Below are 6,146 nucleotides of genomic sequence, written 5' to 3' on the forward strand. Positions count from 1 at the left end.
TTATCACTGGGGTGCACAACAATATTCTTATCATTGCTTAATTTATTGATCAGCGCTTCATAGTCCATAGTTCTTTTATCATATTTGAATTTTTTCATGCAGGTTTTGCTGTATAAAGTCTTAATTTCATTCGTTACATTCTCATGAAAAATATCTAAATTGTCCCGTGGCATAATGGGGATGAATGTGGACGGTGGTCTAAAGGGAGTAATTGGATTTATCAAATTCGCGCTTCTATTTTCACCTCTGCCAATCAGGGTCCCATTGTCCATTCCTTCATTATTCCACAAACCTTCCATTTCTTGTGTCAGGGATTCCCCTCTCAAATCCGTAGTGTTTGCCCGGGGTGTATCATTAGTGGTTTGTAGTAGATGGAACTTTTTTTATTTTAATTTTCGTACAGCCTTGTAAATATCAGTCCTAGTTGCAGCATAGTTCATATTTGTTTTTGGTGCATATGAGAGGCCAAGTTTTAAGATATTTTCTTCATCTGGTGTCAAAGGTACGGTGGTTAGGTTAACAATAGTGAGTTGGGACTTGCTGTTGGCATTTATTTCTTGGACCATTGACCCCTGCCCCTTTTCACATTTTGTCCTCCTTTGCCTTGCCCTGTACCTCTTCCTCCTCGTGTAGTTCCTGTGTTTTCTTTGTAGTTCCGATGCACAAGTGGTCTTAAAGACGCCATGCGATCTTGACACACAAAACTGATTTCTTCCCCCGGGGAAGGAATTTTTTGAATGCTAGTTGCTGCTGTGCCTCGCATTTCCGACTCAGATTCACTCCCAGGACCGGAGCTAGCATCAGAGATTGTAGAGTCCGTCTGATTTACATTTTTCTTTTTAATTCCTCCATCCACTTGTTGAATTCGATTGTTTGCCCCCAGCAGCTCCCCGCCAGGTATCATATTTTTTAGAAAATGTAAATATTTGTCCGAGTTAATAATCCTGCCTATCACGCTGAAACTTATAAGTTTTACGCTCAATGATTTTCTCTTCCTCTTTTTTAAGTCTTGCCTTAATTTCATTAGTGAGTTTAAGTCTTTCTTCAGCGGAGCCCATGGTTTCAAGTTCCTCATTTATGGTTGCAATATCAATGAGTAACTGGGCCCGATCTATGTCGGCATATTTTATGAGGATTAGCACAAGCCGCCTAGAAGCCTCTAGGTTACTCTTTGCCCATTCCCTCATTAAATCGGGGTTGGGGTTCTCGTAACTCGGGGCTGTGAGAATCCTTAAGCCACGAGGAATTCTATTGACGTCAGTATGCTTTTGGAGTGACGTTGACTCCCACCATTTGCTTTGTTCCGCTCGTGACTTCTTTTCTAGTATTTTGAACTTATCTTGCAATGTAGTTTTTTTAGGACCAGCAGTGTCCAATCTGTCACGGATATTGTTGGGTATTGGGAGGCTGTCGGAAAACATAGTACTCGCCCGTGCCTCCCTTTCTTTCACGTTGTAGAGGCTTTTTGGATAAAGCAGAACAAAGTTGCAACGAAACAGAGCCCGTGTGGGAAACGGTACATGGGGAGCACAATCAAGCCTGCCAAACTAAGAGTCTTAGAACATCCAAGAGCCATCACAAATAAAGACCAAGTCTATCCGGTGGCTCGCCATTTTGAGAAAGAGCATGGCAGTAACTGTAGTCTCCTAACCTTCTTCTGCTTGGACCAATTGGTCAAATCAGATAGGGGAGGAGACAATGTAAAAAAAAACTCTGTACACTGGAGTCTAAATACATCGTCAAACTGCAAACAAAGGCCCCTATAGGTCTGAACAATGAAGAGAAAATGTGGGTTCATGTAGGTCGTTAAATTGTGATGTAATCCTTTCTGACCATTCCTGTACTTCGAGCCTCCAATTCCATTCCCAGTATCCTAAAAAGGTGTATCAATTAGTCAATGATTCTGCATATTAAGCTGATTTCTCTCTGCCCATTCAGGGCGTAATGATGTAAATAATGGATAAAATGACGTGCGAGCGGCACTTGTAAAATGTTTATAATATGGGCCAAGTGTGTTAAATATGGTTTAGCGAAACATATAGGGCCAGATGCCAAACACGATCTTCTTGGGTATTACACCTAGCAATTGTTATGTATAACACACCCCAAAACCCAAACCTATCCGTAAACCATAAAAATACTCCTGTACTCCAAAACCCAAACGTAGCCCTGAACCCTATAAATACCCCTTACCTCAAAACCCAAACCTACCCCTGAACACTAAAAACACCCCTGTACCCCAAAACCCAAACCTAGCCCTGAACCCTAAAAATACCACTGTACCCCAACACCCGAACCTACCCCTGAACCCTAAAAATACCCCTGTACCCCAAAACCCAAACCTAGCTTGTCCGGGTATGAATTGCTGCTGGACAGTAGTATATTGTTTTGTAGGATTTAGTTTTGATAGCATTTCTTATCTGTGACAGGCCTGTGAAACACTCCGATTCACAGTGCACTGCTGATGCACTTAAGAGTGCGCGTTCAGTAGTGTGTGAACTCGAGTTTCCCTACTTTATTTCTCCTTGCAATATTATATAGCGCGAACTCGACAACATGGCATGAGCACAATTTACATTACAGAAGAACGCATTCATTTGTGGTAGTCACGGGGAGACAGAGAGATTTGCCTGGAATCACAGGATGTTGAGCTGATGCCGAGATTCGAACGTAGCTCCCCAGCTCTAAAGTTCGCAATTCTAGAACTTGTGGCGGGAGGTGTGTCTAAAAGTGTACGTCGGTGCTGGCCATCAATGAGAGAGTCCTGTGCATTTTTTAAATCGGTGGTGAAAAAATATGAGTATGTTGCTGGAGATGTGGGCCGCCGGGCCACCAATGTACTTACCGGGGGAGGGTAAACACCCATTATTCCGCAACTTTCTTTCCGCATACCATCACTCCGCATACTTTCATTATCAAAGTACCATGACTCCGCAATGCCATTATAACTCATGGCATTACATCTTATATGCTTTTATCACGCATACATTTACAACGAAATTCGTTGTAAATGCATGAATGGTAAAAGCATGTTTTTTTTAATGTTTGGATAAGGTAAGCATGGGTATAGGGGTATATGTTTTGGGGTACAGAGGTATATGTTTTGGGGTGTTTCGATATTTTAAGGGTTCAGATATAGTTTTGGGTCATGGGGTACAGGGGTAGTTTTAGGTTTTAGGGATAGGTATGGGTTTTGGGGTACAGGGATAATTTTAGAGTTCAGGGCAGGGTTTGGGTTTTGGGGTATAGGGGTATTTTTCGGGTTCAGGGGTAGGTTTGGGTTTTGGGATACAGGGGTATTTTAAGGGCTCAGGGCTAGGTTTGGGTTTTGGGGTACAGGCGTATTTTTAGGGTTTAGGGCTAGGTTTGGGTTTTGGGGTACAGGGGTATTTTTAGGGTTCAGGGTAGATTTGGGTTTTGGGGTACATGGGTATTTTAAGGGTTCAGGGCTAGGTTTGGGTTTTGGGGTACAGGGGTATTTTAGGGTTCAGGGGTAGGTTTGGGTGTTGGGGTACAGTGGTATTTTTAGGGTTCAGGGCTAGGTTTGGTTTTTGGGGTACAGGGGTATTTTTAGGGTTCAGGGGTAGGTTTGGGTTTTGAGGTACAGGGGTATATATAGGGTTCAGGGCTAGGTTTTGGTTTTGGAGTACAAGGGTATTTTTAGGGTTTAGGGATAGGTTTGGGTTTTGGGGTACAGGGTATATTTATAGGGTTAAGATGGGTTAGTGTTTAAGGGTGTTGGGGTATTTTAAGGAGTAAGGTTGAGTTATGATTATGGGGTGCAGCAGTATTTAAAGGGAGCAGGGTGGGATTAGCACACAATATGAGACATGGCATGAAGGGCGGAACGTACCAGACGCCCCCAGCATTTGTCAAGCCCCCAGCACACGCCCACAGCACAACGCAGACACGCCCACAAGGGACTATTTTGCTGGCACAGTTCTTTTACCTTTTAAATGTATATGGTGGGCGTCTGCATAACCTATGTCCTTCTGCTGCAACTGCCCTTTCTAACGCTGTTTTGGGTGTTGTGATTGGTGCTGTGGTTTCTGAGATTACCCACCTCAAAGGTTTAGGCTCTCTCTTTATTATATTAGTATGTATGTACGTATATATATATATATATATATATATATATATATATATATATATATATATATATATGAGGTAGGTGGGCTCTCGTACATGAAAGTTTAAATCAGTCAAATCTCACTTTGGCCACAATCTATGTCCCAGTTTTCGATAATCCTCTACCACTGCTATAGTTGAAGCAGGCACTTTCCTGTATTCCCGGCCCTATTATATGGGGGGTGATTTAAATTTTCTTCAGGATCCCACAGTTGATTCCTCTAAGAAGGCTCAAAAACAAAACAAGCCATCGGTGGCTATTGTCCTGGGTAGCTGGAAAAAGCCCTTAGATTTGATAGATCGATGGCGTTTTCAAAATCCAGCAAAACAGGACTTTTCATGCTTTTCAGCAAAGTATGATACGGCTTCCAGGATAAAAATGTTTTTGATCTCACATGGCCTCAAGGTTTATAGATACGATCAGTTCCCGAGTGTTTTTTCAGACCATGCTTTAATTAAGATGGAAAAAGTGGGAGCAGGACCAAGAGCGAAAATGCCCATGAGGTGGCCTTTTAATAAACTGAATTTAGAAAATGAGTGTTGGTGCATGGAAATAGCCAACTAGATAAGCACTTTCTTTTCAAACAATACAGATCCAGCACCAATAAATATAGTGTGGGATGCATTCAAGGCCACTTTACGATGGATAATTCCATCAAAAGAAATCTCGCAAGAAAAGGCAAAAAAAGAAGAAAGATTAAAGATTGAGGAACGATTTGTGCAGGCAAATAATGAGCATGTGAAGCACAGAAAATTTAAGACAAAACAGGAACTGCTGCAAGCGAAATTACAGATGCGGGATTATTACTACCAACTGGGGAATGTAGTAAGTAGGACTTATCTGCAAAAGGTATATGAAGAGAGTGAGTACACAGGGAAACTACTTGCGTGGCAGGCAAAAGAAAAGCAGGTCAAAAATAGAATTGAAAGTATTCAGGATAAGGAATCTAATATACAACTAACTAATATTAAAGAGATTGTAGATCCCTTTCTGAGACACTATAGGGAAATCTATCAGTCAAATTGACAAACGTCTCCAGACCATATCACAGGCTATCTTGACAATCTGCCGATCCCTTCATTGAACGATGATATTAGAGAATCATTACTCGAGGAACTTACCATTGAGGAAGTTGAATTGGTGATTGGTTCACTAGCAAATTGTAAAGCAACAAGGGAGGACGGACTCCCAGCAGAATTATATAAATGATTAGCCCCAATTCTTAGTATACAAACAATCCTAATCCTAAAATTGGCTAGCCACTTACTTAAAGGAGGGGAACCTTTGGTCTCTTTCCATAAAGCTGTGGTAGTCAGCGTCTTGAAGAAAGATAAAAATGGGGAAAACGTCGACTCTTACAGACCTATTAGTTTTCTTAACATTGAATAAAAGATTTTTACAAAACATCTTTTTACAAATAGACTTAATAGAATTGTGGGTTCACTTATTCATGTAGATCAATGTAGATTCGTGGCTGGGAGACAGCTTTCAATAAATACGAAATTTTTAATAGAAGCCCTAGATTATTGTAGCAAGAATAGTATTGAGGCCCAGGCTGGTTTTTAGACGCCGAGAAAGCCTTTGATTTAGTATCCTGGGACTGTGTTTTTTTTTATCCGTGAAAAGTTTGGTTTCCCAGAAGGCTTCATAAAATTAATAAGAAGACTTTATAAAGGCTCACAGGCGCAAAAATGTATTAATTCTATAAATGTAGGTTCCTGTCGAATAAATTGGTGTACAAGACAAGGTTGCCCCCTTTCCCGATTTTATTCGCCCTCCTTATAGAACCATTGGCAATAGCTATCAGACAAAAGACACCACATACCGCACCTCAGCAAGGCATGACAAATATAAAACTCTACGCTGATGATATTGTTCTTTTTATTTTAAACTCCAGTTAATTAAAATGGCTGAGAACTCTACCAAAACTCTCTTCAAGATTGTGAAGGATTTTGTGAACCCCCCTGCCATGAAGACCCAGAGCTCTCCCACTCAGGCCCTTTGCAACGGGCTCTCT

This window comes from Lissotriton vulgaris, unplaced genomic scaffold (assembly GCF_964263255.1).
Source record: "Lissotriton vulgaris unplaced genomic scaffold, aLisVul1.2 SCAFFOLD_921, whole genome shotgun sequence".
In the NCBI taxonomy this organism is placed as follows: Eukaryota; Metazoa; Chordata; class Amphibia; order Caudata; family Salamandridae; genus Lissotriton; species Lissotriton vulgaris.